Source organism: Protopterus annectens, chromosome 2.part1 (assembly GCF_019279795.1).
Source record: "Protopterus annectens isolate FY-2018-M chromosome 2.part1, PAN1.0, whole genome shotgun sequence".
NCBI classification, from domain to species: Eukaryota; Metazoa; Chordata; order Ceratodontiformes; family Protopteridae; genus Protopterus; species Protopterus annectens.
This window is the reverse complement of record NC_056729.1, coordinates 964,777,050-964,796,618: the sequence shown is the minus strand read 5'-3', so window position 1 is coordinate 964,796,618 and position 19,569 is coordinate 964,777,050. Positions and strand designations below refer to the sequence as shown.

General features: G+C 43.8%; 1 protein-coding gene across 1 annotated transcript in view; it reads left to right on the top strand.

The window, feature by feature from the left end:
* The window catches only part of CPEB2 (cytoplasmic polyadenylation element binding protein 2), a 568,627-nt gene that overhangs the window by 353,643 nt on the left and 195,415 nt on the right, over positions 1-19,569 (top strand). The window lies entirely within an intron of this gene.

Here is a 19,569-nt window from a genome sequence, read left to right as displayed (position 1 = left end):
TAAAGCTGTGGCTCCTCCTCACACCTTCAGTTTGACTGTTGATTGACAACCATGTGGTGAGAAAGCAGCAGTCAGAGTGAAGCTTTCTTCAGTACTTTCCTGCCGCCTTATGAAGAAGCAGCCCAGAGACTTCACAACAGCAGCAGCCGTCGCTCATTTTATTTCTGTGGGGAACCCTTCTACACAAATGTATTGCCCTTTAAAAATGGTCTTTATTTTTTAAGTAGTAATTTAAGTGGTATTTCTCCTTTAAGAAACATGTTTTTCTTTTGATTATTTGAAGTTGCCTATCCAGTAGCACTATTTTTTGCTCTTTTGGGAGTTATTTTTATGAGGCAGTGTACTACATGTGTAAACTTTGAGTTATTTAAGTAAATGTTGGAAATTTTATACAGGCAGGTATTTCAAGGTATGTCAGTGCTTGGGTGCACTTTGTAATGACGTATCTGCCTTTTTTTCCCTCTCAGACCAAGTTTGTCAAAGAGGTTTCCGACAGGATGATGGTAGTGTGCTGCTTATGCATTACTGTAGTACAGGGCTATCTGTGTAAGTGTGCATGTGCTGCTTGTTGTGAACACTCTTTAACAACTTACCTTCTGACTAACTAATTCTCCAAAGCATACCACCTTCCAGGTATCCTCCTAGGTTAAAGCATGGATGCTTAGCCTGCTAGAAAAAAAACAACTTACCCAAGAGCCTTTGCTAACACCACAGGCTCAGTCAGTGCATCACTAGATACTGTATGAACTTGTAGTGGCCATGTGTAATTTCTCAGACCACTCAGTTAACCTTTCCAGCTTTATCTGATGTGGTCCTTTCATCCACCATGTACTGGGGGTTGTTCCAGTGTGGGACCTGAGCATGGAGGAATCATCTTCTCTGTGTCATGGAGACACCTTGGGAAATGTTGCTTGGGGTAGCCAGTGAAAGAAACCTCTAGAGAGGGCAGAAATGCCTTCTCTGAGTTGGTCTTCATCCATACCTTTTCCTGTAAAGGAAAACATGTTCATCATTATTCAGCTGAAAACATACTGTCTGTTAGCAAAGATGATTTTCGTACCTTAGCCAGACAGCTATTGCTGGCTATTAATTCTGTTGACCAAGATGAAAAGGAAAAACACTGCTGCAAACTGTTCTGTACAGATACAATTAAAACAAAAATACGAACAGAAACGTTCACAATTTAATCATAAAACCAAATGGAAAACAAAGCTTTCGGGTGTGATGCACTGATGAAGGGGAAACCCAAAAGCTTTGTTTTCCATTTGGTTTTATGATTAAATTGTGAACGTTTCTGTTTGTTTTCTTTGTTTTATTAATTCTCTTGCTCAGAAGTCATTACGTAAGAGAAATGTCAACAGAGATATTCTAGAGGAAAACTTGTGAGAGGATTCTGGCATTGACAGAGGATGGGTCGTGTTCTCCTGTAGATTGCCAAGCACAAACCTCTTATTCAGAAGAAATGTGATCCTCACCCCTCCCCTTTCTAATACAGTAATCAGGATGAATGATGTGTTTTTATAGGAACATGTCGATATTACCCCCCTGAATTGAGGAGACATGTTACAAGAAGATGTGCCTCTTTCTACTCCCATACCTCCTATTATGCCAGCCTTGGAGGATGTATTTAATGTTATAATCCTAACATTCATCCTTCTGTTCTCAAAAATGTAGACAGACTTTGCAAAGTTTTTTCAAGCTAACAAACACTTGATCTGAAGTTGTTGTTTTCATTTGCTCTTCAACCTGTGGGACATGGATCCGGGACAAGTCCAACTCGGATGCATTTTCCAGCATTAGATCCGAGCTCCAAGCTCCTCACTTACCCATAATGCCCCTGTCTCCCTCCTCACCTCAGATCTGCAAGCTCCACCCCCTACCCATAATGCCCATCTCCCTCCTCACCTCAGATCTCATTTGCTTTGTGTATCACTAGCATCGTGGTCTGTTGCTCCAAGCTTTTTGGTAAGTGATTTTGATATGTTAATACTATCTTTTAACCTTTTCTATCTTCCTTTCCAACCCTTCACTTTCCCCTAGCACTTGTGCTCAGGCGCCAGTCTTTAGTTTAAAAAAAAAAAAAAAAAAAAAACTTATTCCCGTTTCTTCTCTCTCTCCCTCTACTTTAGTGTGTGCTTGCTTGTGGGTTCTCTCTTCCACTTCAGTGGCTGAGACACCCAAACAAGGGTTCAGAAAGTGCATGTTGTGTGGCCATAAACTCCCCCCCCCTGATGACCACACTCTGTGCGTAGTCTGCTTAGGGGTCCCATGCCTGAATTCCTCCTGTTCAATCTGTGCAGGGTTCAATCCCTGCGCATTGATCAACAGGAGGAATAAACTGATCCTTAAGGGCCTCCTTCCTCCTCCTCCGGAGGCCCAAGCTGCTGCTTCTGCTGCTTCCTCCACCCTGGCTTCTGGGAGTCAACCTCCTGCCAAGAAGACGGGATGGAGAGAAGCGCAAAAACCGGGACCAGGATAGGTCGAGGAAGAGGTCCCCCAAACACTCTTCCTCGGCCGAGCCCCCGGTAAAATCTCACCCAGCTTCTAGCTCGGGCTCCCCTGGCTCTGTTCACCTTGTTTCTCCCCAGAGCCTGAGGATTCTCGAGGCGTTTCACAGTGTCAGCTTCCTCCAACCACCTGTCTAGACCAGTGTCAGTAGCCTTCTCTGCCAGGTCCACATGCAGCTTATCCAAAGCCGAGGTGGACAGGATGATGCAGAGATTCATCCATACTCAGATTCAGATGCAAGTTTTGCCTGACCCTTCCCCCTCCAGTGTTTGGGGCATGCAGTCCACCTTTATCCCAATCACTCCTTTTCTGATCTGACGCCCACCTTCAGAGTATTTGGGTCCAAGACCCCTTTGTGTCAAGGGGTCGATGACGATGGTACCTCGACAACAACCGTTGCCATGAGCGGATCGGCTACGACTTGCTTGTAGCCATCTGGCTCTTGGAGCTGTAGCCTTCCTGTTGGATCCAAGGGGGTGGAATCGTCTCCCGAGTTTCTCAGAACAGGGCCTTCCACTCGGAGTCTCAGTGCCTGGAGGTTTGGCTCTGGCTCCTCCAGTGACTGGATTATGGACCCGATTGTGGTCCCAGCTCCAGAGGTTCGTTCTCCTCCTGCCTTCAATGGGGTGGAGATGGTCCTCCCAGTTCCATTGAGACTCTTGATGCTCTAGTTCTCTAAGTCCATCCTGGCTCCCTCTGTGTCTGGCCAGGATTCTGCCATCCTGCCCCTTCAGGGACAGCCTGCTGCCTCTTCTCCCCAGTGAGCTCCCCCACGGGAACAGTCTGAAGTTTTCGAGTCCTCCCCAGGCCCCCCCCAGCAGGTTCCTCAAAAACATACATGTAAAAGGAGACACTTAGACTCTCCGTTGGAGTCTCTCACATGGGAGACTGACTTGGAGGAAGGGGATGGTTCCGCCAGTCATCCCCAGATGATGTCTCTTTTGGAGACATCATGGAGATCCTTCGCCAGTGTGGGGGGATGGTCTGCCAAAACCTCAACCTTGAGGAGTCGATGTTCCTGGAGGCATTTGGCGCAGGACCCTCTACATCCTGGATGTCCCCTCCTGTGGATCCCCTGGTGGACCTTGTTACATGTCGGGCGTGGAAGAAGCCCAACATGGTGGACCCCATCCCCAAATGCCCTAACAAGATCCTCAGTGCCCTGTCAGATAAGCTGCATTGGTCGAAGGGATCCCCTGTCGATGCCAAGGTGGTGGCGTCATCCACCAGGAAGGAGCTCACGCAGGAGAGCTCCACAGTCTATCCACTGGACCAACTCTAGGACCATGTACCATTTTGGGAAGGAGGTTTATGCTTCAGCAACATTCTCTGTGCATGTGCTGAACTACACGGCGCACATTATCAGGCTGCAGCGTTATCTGGTTAAGGAGATTGCCGAGTCTGTCCCAGGCTCCATGTCGCCAGAGGAAGAGAAGGTTTTTCCTCGTGGATGTCCACCCTTACTTCCAGCTCCAGCACCTCTATGTGGCTCCTATCTCATGCGACTGAAGGCTTTGCAAGAGCTGCCAGAGCAGGCATTGCCATCAGGCGTCATGCCTGACTCTGACTTGGTGCCTTTTCAAAACTTATAAGTGCCCCTTATGATGGTTCCACTCTCTTTGGAAAGATTGTTCGTGACACACTGGTCCAGAGCGGGAAGGATGGGAAGACTCTTGTCTGCTGTCTGAATACGCTTCTCAACCCCTCAATGAATCTTTTCCAAGGATCGGCGAGGGGTGAAGATGATGTGGCTCCGGAAGTCTCAGGGTTATTCCCAGGATGCTCAGGACTCTGCCTTCCCCCAGAGGCAGAGGGGGATTTGACAGATGCCGCCCTTGTGGCAAAATGGGGCAGAGGAACCAAGGGTCCTGGGATTCCTTCCCAGACAGACCTGTGCAGCAACCCTGAAGCGTTGCCCGCCTGCTTGTGTCTGGAGACAGTCTGGGGTCAACTTTCGTTACACCCAACTGCCTGGGAATCGATCACCGATTATTGGATATTGCAAATCATATCCGTAGGATATTCATTTCCCTTCACCCAAATGCTTCTCCCTCCCAAACACCTCCCGGACACTCCACCCGCACAAAGGGAAGATGCAGCAGTGGAAATTTCCAAGCTGCTCGAAAAGCGAGTCATCCAGCCCTTCCCTCCAGACCAATCCTGATTAGTTATCTATTCCAGGTTGTTTTTGGTGCCAAAGAAGACGGAAGAGTTAAGACTGATCCTGGATCTGTCATCCCTAAACCTGGCAGTTGCTAAGATGAAATTCCGGAAGTCACACACCAATCTATCTTGCCCTTCCTGCAGGAGAATGACTGGATGTGTTCGGTGGACCTCCAGGACACGTACTACCACATCAAAATGGACAGATGCTTTCTGACGTTCCTCCATGTGTGGGTGGGGGCTAATCATTACCAGTTCAGAGTGTTGCCCTTTGGTCTCACCAAAGCCCCCTGGGTGTTAACCAAAATGATGAAGGTTGTAGCAGCTCACCTGTGGCTGCAGGGCTTTAAGGTCTTTCCCTACCTGAATGATTGGCTCCTTTCCGCTCCCTCCAGGCATTGACTCTGCCAAGCTAGGGATTTCCTTCTCCAGACCGCCCACCAGTTGTGCATCACCATAAATCTCAACAAGTCCCTGTTGAACCGGGTTCAAGTTCTGGATTTTATTGGAGCTCTGTTAGACACCCTGCATACCAAAGTTTTTCTAACTCCGGATAGACTTTGATCCCTCAAACATCATGTTTTGTGCATCCTTCAAACTCAGTCGACCTCAGCAGAACCTGTCTTACGGGCATTTGGGTCCATGGCGCCCACATTCACCCTCATGCCAGTGACGTGGTTACACATGAAGGTGCTCCAATGGACTCTTGCTGTCCAGTGGTCATTACTAGAGCTACCCTTGTCCCATCCTGTTCACTTATCACAAGCATGCAGGGATTCTCTTTTCTGGTGGATTCAATCCCTGGACCTTCATTGGGGTCACCCATTTATTCTTCCTGCCCCGCTGACCATGGTGACCATGGACACCTCCCTACTTGGCCAGAGGGGGCATTGCTTGGGAAGGACAGTACAAGGTACCTGGTCTTCCTGGAGACCCAATTGCAAATCAGCATCCTGGAGATGAGAGCAGTACTCTTGGCGTTGCAAGCTCTTCATGCCCATCTTCCTCTAGGGACGATTGCCATCCATAGGTTCACAGGTAGGTACTAGGCTATTGGCCCAAGGGCCTAAGTAAGCCTAGCTAACAAGGTTCCCTGGCTTACGCCACCCATGAAAGTTATTTTTCTGTGCCACTGTCGAACAGAGCCACAGAAGTGACCCCGGGGTGTATTTCCTACTTCCCATCCACTCATCAAGATTTTTGTTAAAGAGTGCTAATGAGGAACTTTGCTTGACAGATGGGTAGCTTGTTCCAGAGTATGGGAAGTCTCTGGGACAGGAATCTGTCCCTCCAGCATGTCCTGTTTATTGTGGTGACTAGGTTTAGGTCCGTAGAGCATGTAGCTCGGAGGGATTGGGATTTCTTTAAGTGTAGCATGTCCAACAGCTCTGGGTTTGACATAGCTTTATATATTAGGCAGAGATCACCTCAGAGTAGGCGATATGCTACAAAGTAAAGCTGTAGTTGTTTTAGACAGTCAGTGTAGGGCATATGTTTGAGTCTAGTAATCTTCTTTGTGAGGTACTTCTGTGGCCTTTCCAGCTGCTGCAGATGTCTTGTGAGGTACATTCCAAAAGGGGCATTGTACTGTGTATTGGCTCTAATGAGTGTCGAGTAGAGGGGAACAATAACCTCTTTTTTCCTGGATGAGAACCCTTTTGTGATGAGGTGTGCCACGTAGAAGGACTTCCTGACTGCTGTGGCGATGTGATTATCAAAGGAGAGACTACTGTCCACCTGAGTCTCAAGGTCTCTTATCACACATTCTGTGTTAAGTAAACTACCACCTATGTGGTAGTTCATGGGTACAGAGTTTTTACCAAAAGGGATGACAATGCACTTTTTGGTATTGAGCTTGAGGCCATAGCTTTGACACCAGGAATCTTTTTCTGTAAGGCCCTTGTAGAATATCCACATCATTTGGGGATTCAATAATGGCTCCCAGTTTGCTGTCATCTGCGAACTTTGTTAGCCAGAGTCCCTTAGTATTGGCCTGTACTTCAGAGGAGTAGATGGCAAATGGTGCGGTCCCAGGACTGAACCCTGAGGTACTCCACTTGTCTGGAGCTGGATTTGGAGTCTGCTACTTTTACAGTGTGGGTTCTGTCAGTAAGCCAGTTGGCAACCCATCAAGTGACATAGGGATTAATGCCCAGCTTGGTAAGTTTATCTGTGATTCCAGAGTGGGTGATAGCGTCAAAGGCCTTGGCGAAGTCCAGATAGGCTGTGTGGACCGTCTTACCCTCGTCCACAGCTCTGGAGACTGATTCAAAGAAGTCAGGTTCAGGAGACAAGATCGGCCCTTCACGAACCCAAACTGGGTGGGGTCCATTGTTTGAAGGTTGCCAATGTCTTTGTTTATAAGTTCCATGATAATACATTCCATAGCCTTGCAGATCAGCTCGTTAGACTGATGGGGTGGTAGTTCCCAGGATTCAAGGTGGATCCCCCCTTGTGGAGTGGGATAACTGTAGCAGTGCGTCACTCAGTGGGCACGAAGCCTGAGGTGAGGCTATGATTAAACATGACACTTAGGTGAGGTGCCAGTTCATTTTGTAGTTCATGTAGTACACATCCCGGGATGTCGTCTGGTCCCATAGCTGCTGTATTCTTAGTTTTGGAGAGTGCGTTTTTTACCTGTGTGGCCCTTATTACCGGAATTTGGCAATCTTTCGGTATTGAGAATGGGCCGTTTAGGGGGTGAAGTTGGCACTGAATTGATCTGCCAGGATATTGGCAATAACCTTGGGATCAGTATATTTTATGACAATGAGGATTTTATGAGGGACCTCAGCTTCTTACTGAGGCTGGTAAGGGAGTTTTTTGCATCCTGGGATTTTCCTCTTTTCTGCAACAGTTTCTTCCTTTTGTTGTAAAGTTTGTTTATGGCAGGGGACCACGAGATTGGCTTCCTTTTTTGGAGGAGAGTGTCTTGGTTCTATTTAGGATGGCGCGATTCATGCATGGTGGATGTGCTCGTACAGTGCCTTAGTGTAGGATTCAGCAATCGAACTTTCATTTCCCATCTGCTGGTTTCTGACCATGAAAAAAAATGTGTTATGAGCTCCTTCAGTTGGAATCCCCTAAGCGCTCTGCTGTATTTTCAGTCTTGTCTGCCCTTCCAGATACCTTTTCAGCAGCCCCTGTGGCCCTTGGTTCTCAACCTCCAGCACCTAAGAAACTTGTTAGGATTTGAAAGGTGCCTGATGAGTGTAAGTTTCTCTACAGATGTCCTTCTGCTGACCCTTCTGCAGTGTATTATCTCTTCTGGCAAACCTTCTAAACTTTTGCCTTATACTAAACTATTTCCTTCAGGCAAGGACAGAAGAGCTATGGAACGTCTGGGCAAAAAGTTTATATATTGCTGCCACCTTGGCCTTTTCGGGCTGTTAATTACCAGACCCACATGACCAGATATGTTTTAGCCCTTTTTTCTCAGGCTGTCTCAGGCTTCCCTGACTCTGAAGGGAAGGCCTCAACCGTCTCTTTACTGGGCTGTACTTCTCACGTTCCTCATCATTCTATTAAATGTAGTTATGGTGCAGCTGATCCCTTTTTTAGGGCTGCTGCTTTTGATTCTGCTTTGAGATATTACTTTTGGCTTCATCTCCAGCTTTTGCCTGATGATAGTAAAGCTAAACTCTTGGATGGTCCTATTGATAAGAGCCAGTTTGGTTCTACGACTGCTGAACTTTTTAAGTTTCTTCAGGAAAAAGGTAAGGCTTTGCAGGAATTGAAGCAGATTTTTGTGTTCCCTGTTTCTAAGTTCCAGAGAAATTATCCATCTAAAACTGCCTTTGTTTGCACACAGCTTCGCCCTCCTTGCAAAATTAAGTAGGTTTCTAGGCAGGTTCCTCCTCCTAAGTCTACTCAGACTCCTACTTCTCAGAAAGCTCCCTCAAGACAAGCCAGGCTTTATCTGACTTTCCCCTTTTCTTGAGTCGGGTTCCATTATCCCTTTGTCGTTCTCTGTTTTTTCCTAATTGGTTAAGGGATCACTCAAGACTATTGGGTTTTGTTCATCATCTGTCGGGGATACTTAACGGTATGGAAATCCCTCCCTCCTTTTCTGGGCATCCCTTAGCATCCTCCTCAGGAACAACTTTCATCCCAGAACTGCTTCAGGGCCTTCTGGCACAAAGCACCATTCAAGCTGTGCCCCCTTCCCAGGAAGGGAGGGGGTTTTATTCCAGAATGTGTCCGGTTCCCACGAAGGAAGGCACCTGGAAACCCATTCGGGACCTTTCTCAGCTCAACACCTTTCTGAAAGGCCCTTCCTTTCAGATGTTATCCCTTCAGACCATGATGTTCATCGTGTTTCACTGTTGCAGTCATTACATTTGGGTAATCTGCTGGCAGGTTGCCCCCAGTCGGCCTGATAACAAAGTCTTGGGTCCTGTGTCAGTTGCTGTCTCTTCTTCCATGACGTCAGGGGTATAAAACATGCAGCCGACACCATTACATCAGTCTTTCTTGCCGCGGGATGCCCGAAACAGTTCGCAAGTGCCGGTCGTCTGACTCCTGAACTTTTCATTTTCGAGTTTCGGAACCGAAGTCTTCAACTAAAAATCTAAGTACCCCGTTGGGGAAACTTTTTCTTGCTCCTTACTGATGTCAGTAAAAGTTAATAATTGTATTACTTCTGGGAAGCAAATACCTCATAAGGATTTTCATTTGTACTGTATTCCTGCCTAGGCCCTGACCACGATGTACCTTGCAGTCGGTTTTGTGCTTTATTTAGTCAGAGCACTATCCGTCGTCAGTATATTTCAGTTCTCGATTTAATTATCCAGAAATCCGTCCGTTAGCTATTCGACTACCGGAATACCGAAAAAACGCATAGAAAAAGAGACAGGCCGTTGAGGACCAAAACTGCCAACGACGCTTCTAAGCCAGTACTCAGTGAGGCACTTTCGCAGCCCCTGATACCCGCTACTTCTGATTAGCAGGTCTCTACTGAGACCCATTCAGAGACTGGTTTGCTGCGAGATGCTTCACATATGGAACCCGCGGATGTCTCTAACTTGGATGGGTCCGGAGCCGCTGACCAGACACCGGCTTCCGAGGGAGTATTCAGGCCTACAGACTTGCATATTAAACCGACTCCAACTTCAGTGCTAAGGCCTAAATCTCGATCTATGTCTAAAAAACTGACGCCCAGGCCACATGTTCAGGCCCCTATGCCTAAAAAACAAATTATCAAAATGTCTGAAGTTTTAATTACTCTGATCAGAGGTAGTCGAACCGCTCCCCCTTCTAAGAGGCCTAGGTTTGAATTTGACTATGAATCTTCTGAACAGGACTCTGTTTCTTCTGACTCTTCTAATGATCTAGATTTGTCCATACCTACTTATGAGGACTCTGATGCAGCGGACTCCATCTCCTCTGCTTCTCCGCCTGAGGGTTTTTCTTTTGGGGAAACTTTGTATACCTTAAGGGAGCATTTCCACTGGGGAAAGTCAGGATTTCTCTGAAGCCAAAAATGAGGCTTGGGGATTTCCTTCTTCTTCAGCATAGGCCTTTGGCTATACCTCCTGTACTGGATATTGTTGATGATGTGTTTTCGGAATCCAGTATGGCCCCTGAATCCTTGCCTCCAGCCCCTAGCAAACCAGACAGATACTACAGAGTTCCTGAGTCCCAGAAATTCCTTTTCAAAAATCCAGATTTTCATTGTGTTACCCTGCTGCAATCATCACACTTGGGTTATTCTGCCGTCAGGCGGTCCCGCAGTTGGCCTGAATTCCAAAGTTTTGGTCCGGCGTTGGTTGCTGTCGCTTCTTCCCTGACGTCAGTGCGCCAGGGGTATATAAGAGGCATCAGACGCCATTTTCTCCAGTCTTTCTTGCCGCACGGTGCCTGAAGCAGAAGCAGAAGCAGTTCGCAAGTTCCGGTCGGCCGACACCTGAGATTTTCGATTCGAATTTCACTCCGAAGTCTTCAATAAAGCTAAGTACCCTGCTGGGGAGCCTTTTCTTGCCTCATTCCGATGTCAGAAAAAGTTAACAATTGCATTTCTTGTGGGAAGCAAATACCTCATAAGGACTTCCATTCCTATTGTATTCCTTGCCTAGCCCCAGACCACAACGTCACAGGTTGTCGGTTTTGTGCTAGGTTTAATAAATGAACTATCAAACGCCGTTTTCACTTCACACATTACTTTGGTAGGAAATTTAATGATATCATGCCGTCGACCGGCATGCATAAAAAATGCAAGGATAAGGACAGGCAGCCTAGGAACAAGCCAGACTCCGAGGCCTCTGCTGGGCCTGTTGCCGGTTCTCCGGTTTTCAGTGAGGCACCTACGCAGCCCCTGACGACCGCAGAACTGGAACCCCAGACAGCTGCGGATTCTCAAGCGGAGTCTACTAGGCCGACACAGCCATCTTCATTAGACCCTTCCGACTCCGGAGCAGAAGTAGACCCCGGTGCAGTGGAAACACCTTCGTTTGCAGAAGGTGTCTTCAGACCGACTACACTCACCATTAAAATCTTATTCTAAGCTTAAAACTCCTTTAAAACCAAAGAAGACTGTACATCAGTCTACAGTTCAAGGCCCCATGCCTAAGAAACAGATGCTTAAGATGGCTGAAGATTTGGTTACCCTAATCAGGGGTTCCCATCCCCCTCCTGATAAAAGACCAAGACAAGAGGAGGATCATGCTTCCTCTGACCAGGTTTCAACTTCCTCAGATTCTTCTGAGGAACAGGATTACACTTTTCCACCTTATGAAGACTCTGATGCTGAAGACTCTATTCCCTTAGCATCTCCCACTGAAGACTACTCCTTTGGGGAAACTTTACATACCATGAGGGAACATTTCCACTGGGAAGGCCAGGACTACTCTGATTCTAAGAAAAGGCTCCGAGAGTTCCTTTTACTACCCCAGCACAGACCTCTTGCTATCCCTCCAGTTTTAAATATTGTGGATGATGTTTACTTGGAGTCTAGTCTAAATCCAGACTCTCAACCTCCTGCTCCAGCCAAACAAGACAGATACTACAGAGTACCTGACTCACACAAATTCCTTTATAAAAGCCCTGTGGCTGACCCAGAAACAGTTTCCCAGGGTCCTAAGGGAACTAAAGCTTCTATGGCTAAAAATCCTGTGCCCTCTGAAAGGGATTCCAGAGCCCTAGATAGATGGGGAAAGAAAATATACACCTCTGCAACTCTGGCTATGAGAGCATTAAATTGTCAGTGTCACATGCTGAAATATCAGCAATTCCTAATGTCTCAATTAAAACAAAAAATGAGCACACATACTGAACAGTCTGAATTCAAGGAAATGCAGGATCTGTTGCATGCAGCTGAACAGGTGGGCAAACATACTTTACAATGCAGATTTGATTCATTGGAAGCTTCCTGTAGAGCAGCTGTTACTGGCTCTGTCATACATAGACATGCTTGGTTAAAAGAACAAACCCTTCCTGATCATGTTAAAGCAAAATTATTGGATGCACCTTGGTGTCAAAGCAGAAGAGGTTTTAAAGAAAATGGAGGATAAGGCAAAGTCTATGCAGACGGTCAAGGATTTTTTGCAGGTACAACCCCCTCGTTTCAGCAGAAATTGGCCAACAAAAAACTGCTCCTTTCCAGCTTCTGACAGATCACAGAGGGGCAAATACAGACGCCCAAGGGGCAGAGACGCCCAAGGGACAGAGGTCAGTCACAGGGGCCTTACAAACCTCGCCAATGGGGTACTGCTACCCAGAAAGGAGGAGAAGACAGGCCCCAAGCTAGCAGAAGACAAACACAATGACTCAATCCTCAAACTACCAAGCAAATCTCTTTTGGCAGCTCCCTTGGGAGGAAACTTAGCATTTTTTGCAGACAACTGGCACATCATCACAAAAGACAAATGGGTCCTAAACATTGTCTCTCAAGGATACAAATTCCACTTTCATACCTTACCAAGGATAAAAGGAATGCCAAACCTGTCACCAAATCAATGGGCAGAGGCACAAAAACAAATTACAGCTCTAATGGACATGAGAGACATTCAACAGGTACCTACACAGGAGCAAGGACAAGGATTTTACTCAAGACTCTTTCTAGTCCCAAGAAAGGACAAAGCATGGAGACCCATTCTGGATCTTTCAGTTCTCAACACCTATCTGCAAGTACCAAAATTCAAGATGCTAACACTACAGCAGCTTCTTCCCATGCTGGGTAAGAATGCTTGGTTAGTAACGTTGGACCTCAAGGAAGCATACCTGCATGTCCCTATAAGACAAAATTGCAGAAGATACCTCCGCTTCATTGCAGGTTCAACACATTATCAATTCTCTGCACTGCCCTTTGGCTTATCTACTGCACCCAGGGTCTTCACAAAATGCCTGGCACCAGTAATTGCATACTGCAGACAAAGAGGAATTCAAATATACCCATACCTGGACGACTGCCTTATTCAAGCAGAAAGCAAGGACATTCTATTAAAGCATCTGGCATTTGTCAAACACCTTCTACGTTGCCTAGGGTACACAGTAAACGAAAAGAAATCAAAACTAGTGCCCTCACAAAACATAACATTCCTGGGTGCCAGCTTGAATACAACGGACCAGATGGCTTATCTCACGCCAGACAAGCAACAACAGCTGACTCAATATTTCAAAATAATGGCAACAAAGACCCAACTCCCTGCAAGAAAAATTCTGCAGGCCTTGGGATTCATGGCATCTTGCATACTACTAATATCATTTGCAAAACTGCACATGAGGAAATTACAATGGTACCTGAAAAGCGTATGGACTCAGCACAGCCACAGCTTGGAAACAATGATACCACTCATTCCCTGCCTTCAACAGGAGTTTCTATGGTGGGCGCAGGCATGTCACATCAACAAGGGTCAGCCTTTCACCCTAATATACTTTTATAACAATAGATGTTGTAAATTTATTTACTACAATTCCTCATGATGTAGGCCTATTATGGCTGGAAGAACAATTGTTTGAGACACATCTTTATGAACAAGATCAAATTAACACTTTAATAAACTTGATAGAAATAGTGCTCAACAATAATTACATATTTTTTGAAGGAAGTTATTTCCAACAAATAAATGGGGTAGCCATGGGGGCACCTTGTGCCCCATGTATCTAAACAATAATGAGTTATTGGGAACATAACTATTTATTTACAACAGAGTTTTGTAGGCATCTTGTAATGTATACTAGATATTTGGATGACATATTTATTATATGGGATCAAGATAAAAATACATTGGAAAAATTCTTGGAATATATTAATACTACAGTTAAATTTTTAAAATTTACCTATAATGTCCAAGAAGATAAAATCAATTATTTGAACGTGGATATAATATATGACAAAGAAGTGAATATTTTGAAAACACAAATACATAGAAAACCCACTTTTTCAAATGCGTACTTGCATTTTGACAGCTGGCACCCTGGCCATCAGAAAAAAGCCATCGTTAAAGGGCAGATGGTCAGGGCAGCCAGAATGGTAAGTGAAGAACTAGATTTTATAGAAGAAATGAAATATATTATGCAATTATTCATGAATAGGGGATACCCAGAACAATTTTGTATTAAAATATTCAATGAAGTGAAAAATAAAAGAGAAAATGGAACTTATATGGCAATATTAAAAACAGGTTCGTTGAATAAAACACCATTGGGCAATGTAGATACATTGGATAAAGATGGCCATAATAACATCCCATTGTATATTATCAAATTTGATGATTGTTCCAAGGAAATAGAAAATATCATTAAGAGAAATTGGGACTTCTTTGTCAATGATAAAATTGGGAGACAAATTTTCAATGGATCAATAAAATTTGTATACAAGAATAGTCCTTCTTTCAAAAATAATGGAAAAGAAGGAAACTTTAAATGTGGAACATGTAGTACATGTAGTTATATATACCAATCAGGTACAGAAATCACGATTAATGAATGTAATATTAGGATATATGGACATTATAATTGTTTTACAACAAATGTAGTATATATAGCTTTATGTCAGCAATGTAAAGCCTTTTACGTGGGAAAAACAAAAAGGAAATTTAGAGAACGAATTAAAGAACATTTATTAGATATACAGCATCATAAAAATAGTAATGCTCTAGCAAGACATATTATAGAACACAATGATCACAAATTTAAATTCATGGTTGTTAATCAAATTAAACAGGACCCACAAGGTAGGATAACTATGTATCATTTAGATATGGAAGAATTAAAATGGCAAATTCAACTTAATTCATGTATACCTCCGGGTATAAATGAATATATGACCATCATGCCATTATTGAAACTGAATAGAATATACAATAAATGATACATGGTATCAATTATAACATTACAAATACATGTACAATTATATTTGTTAATGTACATGTATAATATGTATTTAAACAAACAAATACCTTTTGTATATTTTATTTTCAATATTATATTTATTTATTTTTGTTTTAATATTTTTTACGTACACATATCATTATCAATTGAACACATTATATTAATTTATAAGTAAAATATATTCGAATAGTTGATTCAACAAAAATTGGATTGCATACTATATGTACATAAACAATATATATATTAATTGCACTTATATAGATAAGAATTTTACATCATTTATTTCATTATGATATATTTATTTATACTGGCTGTATTCATGTATACTATTTATACATCTTCATTTTATATACATTAAATTATATATAATACATTTATAAGGAATATTTAACAATATATATGTTCTAGTTGAGTGTATTTACATTTTAAACAGGTATACATTATTAATACATATCAAATAAATTATACATTAATAAGGGTTTAATACATGTATTTATAAAAGCAAGTATTTTTTTTAAAATTAACAAATTGATCATTTGGATATTTAATTAGTAGTTTTTAAGTGTATAAATGCATACAATTCCTTTGGAATATATGTATATGAGTTAGTAATGCATAATGTTTTGTGCTTAAACACAGTGATTTTTAACAATGCCATTTCCTTTTTAAGAATTTATGGTGGGAAATTAGGCTATTAATTGAGTAATTATTCAATAATTGACAATGTATAAAATGGGAGAGTTGCAATGATAGTATGTATTCTGAAGAAGTTCGGAAGGACGAAACCTAGGTCAATAAAGTAGCGTTTGTTGCAGAGTTCGTGTTGTGGCTTTTTGGAGTTGGTTGGTACTTTACAGTATTATATTTGAGCCTGTTTTCATCTCCTCATTGGCATCGGCCTCACCTTGCTTCTTTACATCAGCCTTTCACCTTACCCACAGCCAGGCAAACTATGACAACAGATGCATCGGACTATGCCTGGGGAGCACACATGGCAGTACAGTGCATTCAGGGCAAATGGACTACAGATCAGAAGCATCTGCATATCAATCAAAAAGAAGTACTAGCAGTACAGAATGCCCTAACAGCTTTCAAGGACCTCTTACACCCAGGACAACTAATAATAAAGACGGACAATACCACAGTAATGTGGTACATAAGCAATGGGGCACACATTCCTACCCTCTGTGCAGGCAAGCAATGACCTTGTGGAACACTGCACTGTCTTACCAGGTTCAGTTACAAGTACAGTTCCTGCCAGGAAAGAAAAACACATTGGCAGACGACCTAAGCAGAAACATCATGGATCCACACGAGTGGAAACTAGATCCACAAGTATTTGCAATGATAGCTCAAAAATGGGGACGCCCAGACATAGATCTGTTTGCAAGTCCCCAAAACTACCAACTTCAAAAATGTTGCACAAGGACATTCTGTCCACAAGCTTGGAGAGTGGACGCCCTCTCATTCAGTTGGAAAACATTAACAGTGTATGCCTTTCCCCCACTGTCTCTTCTAGCAAAGGTACTGCTGAAAGTCAGATTAGAGAGGCCACAAATGATACTCATTGCACCAGACTAGCCACGCCAGCATTGGTATCCAATTCTAAGGAACATGGCCCACGGCCCACCATGGATTTTACCACAGATTCCTCACCTGCTCACCCAGCAAGACAATCAGATTCTACACAGCCAGCTCAAGACTTTAAACCTGGCAAATTACCTAAACAACCAGCCAACACCTCTATCCAAAGCTGTTATGGATGTCATTCTGGAGGCCAGGAGGCCCAGCACCAGGAAAACCTATTCAGACAAATGGAAAAGATTTTACACCTGGAACCAAGCTAAAGGCCAAAATCCACTGGATCCAAACATTCCTCAGATTCTACAATATTTAACTGAGGTGTTGCACAAAGGACTTCCCTTTTCATCTATTAAGATCCACGCCTCAGCAATTTCAGCTCATTACAACACGGATTCTCCTTTATTCTCACATCCACACCTAAGACAGTACCTCAGAGGGGCTAAGATCATAAGACCGCCAAGGAGAGCACCAACACCTACTTGGGATCTCAACTTTGTTCTGGAAAAGCTTACACTGCCGCCCTTTGAACCAGCTTTTTCAGCTGATTTAAAATTTATTTCATGGAAAACTGCCCTGCTACTAGCAATAACCTCAGCTAGAAGAGTCTCAGAGCTATAGGCACTAATGGCAGTGGAGCCTTTCCTCATTTTTCATCAAGACAGAGTCTCTCTATGAACTAACCCTTCCTTTATGCCAAAGGTGGTATCCAGTGTGGCCCTTAACCAAACCATTCATTTGCCCACCTTTTTCCCAAATCCCCAGAACAAAGGAGAAAGACTCCTGCACTCTTTGGACATTCACAGGCAATTACGTTACTACTTGGATAAAACTAAGGCTTTCAGAAAAACTGACCAGCTTTTTGTAGCCTATGCTACAGGATCACAAGGAAAAGCTATCTAAAAACAGACCATTTCTAAATGGATAGGGCATTGCATACGTTTCTGCTACACGCATCATGGGAAACCGGTACCTGCTAACATTAGGTCCCACTCCACCAGGGCTACAGCTACATCAGCAGCCTTTCTCAGGGGAGTGCCAACCAAGGGTATTCTGGAAGCTGCAACTTGGAGTTCAGTGCACACCTTCACCAAACACCATCACTTACCTCTATATTCTAAGACTAGAGCTGGTTTTGCCACTGCAGTTTTGCAGGGCCTACTAGCTTCTTCTAACCCTGTTTAACTCCACCTCCCATCCTTAGCTTTGGGATTCAACCCAAGTGTGATGACTGCAGCAGGGTAACACGATGAACATAGTACAGTTTTGTACCTACCATAAATGTAGATGTTCGAGTGTTCACCCTGCTGCAGTCCAGGTTACCCTCCCTCCATCCCCTCTGTACTAGCTGAACTTGTCTATACCACTCTATACTATACAACCTCTGTGGTGTATTTGCTTGTGCCTAAAGGTATTGTTTTATTTTTATCTAGCTATATATTATTTATATATATATATATATATATATATATATATATATATATATATATATATATCCCTAGTGCACTGACGTCAGGGAAGAAGCGACAGCAACCGACGCCGGACCAAGACTTTGGAATTCAGGCCGACTGCGGGACCACCTGATGGCAGGATAACCCAAGTGTGATGACTGCAGCAGGGTGAACACTCGAACATCTACATTTATGGTAGGTCGAAAACTGTACTTTGCGGACCCTGAAACCATTTCTTAGGGCCCCAAGGGCATTAAGGCTTCTACTGCTAAAAATCCTACCACTTCTGATAGAGACTCTAGGGCACTGGACAGATGGGGTGAAAAGGTTTATACTTCTACAACCTTAGCAATCAGGGCTTTAAACTGTCAATTCCGTATTATAAAATATCAACAGCATATCATGGGACTGCTTAAACAGAAAATTATGTTGATTTCTGACTGTGTGGAGAATAAAGATTTGCAGGATTTATTGCATTCAGCTGGACAAGTTGGCAAACATACTTTGCAATGTGGTTTTGATTCTTTAGTGGCCTCTTACAGGGCTGCTGTTACTGGGTCTGTGCTTAGACAACATGCTTGGCTTAAGGAGCAATCTCTGCCTGATCATGTTAAAACAAAACTTTTGGATGCTCCTTTAGAGCAGGAGCGCCTATTTGGCAAGAAGGCTGAAGAAGTTCTGAAAAAGATGGAAGTTAAAGCTAAATCTATGCAAACTGTGAAAGATTTCTTGCAAGTGCAGCCTCCAAGATTTAGTAGGCATTGGCCTACTAAGAACTGTCCCTTTTCAACTCCTTCCAGAGCCACTACGGCCAAACCCATACATTCCAAAAGCACCAGGTTTCAGTCCCAAGGGACTTTCAGAACTAAGCAGTGGGGTGCTTCCACTTCCAAATCTGGAAACAAGGCACCACCCTATGGTAAACAGTCTCAATGTCTTCCCTTTGAAATTAACAAGAACTTGCCTCTTAGCCACCCCTTTGGGGGGAGAACTGGTTCTTCGTTCAAGAAACTGGCAGCTTATTACCCAGGACAAATGTGTTTTAAATGTAGTGTCCCAGGGATACAGATTTTATTTCCACACGCTGCCAACTCCAAACGGGTGGCCAGACCTGCCCCCAAATCAGTGGGCAGAGGCTCAAAAGCAAGTACTTTCCCTCCTAAACATAGGAGCTATTCAGCTAGTACCATAAGAGGAAAAGGGACAAGGTTTCTATTCCAGACTTTTCCTGGTACCCAGAAAAGAGAAATCATGGCATCCAATTCTAAACCTGTCTCCTCTAAACACCTTTCTGGACATTCCAAAATTCAAGATGCTGACTCTTCACCAGTTACTTCCTATGCTAGGCAAGGATGCCTGGTTGGCAAGTCTCGACTTAATAGAGGCTTACCTGTATATCCCAATCAGGGAATCTTGCAGAAGATTCCTATGCTTCAAAGCAGGCTGCATGCATTATCAGTTCTCTGCACTGCCCTTTGGCTTGTCTACTGCGCCCAGGGTATTCACAAAAATGCCTGGCTCCAGTAATTGCATTTTG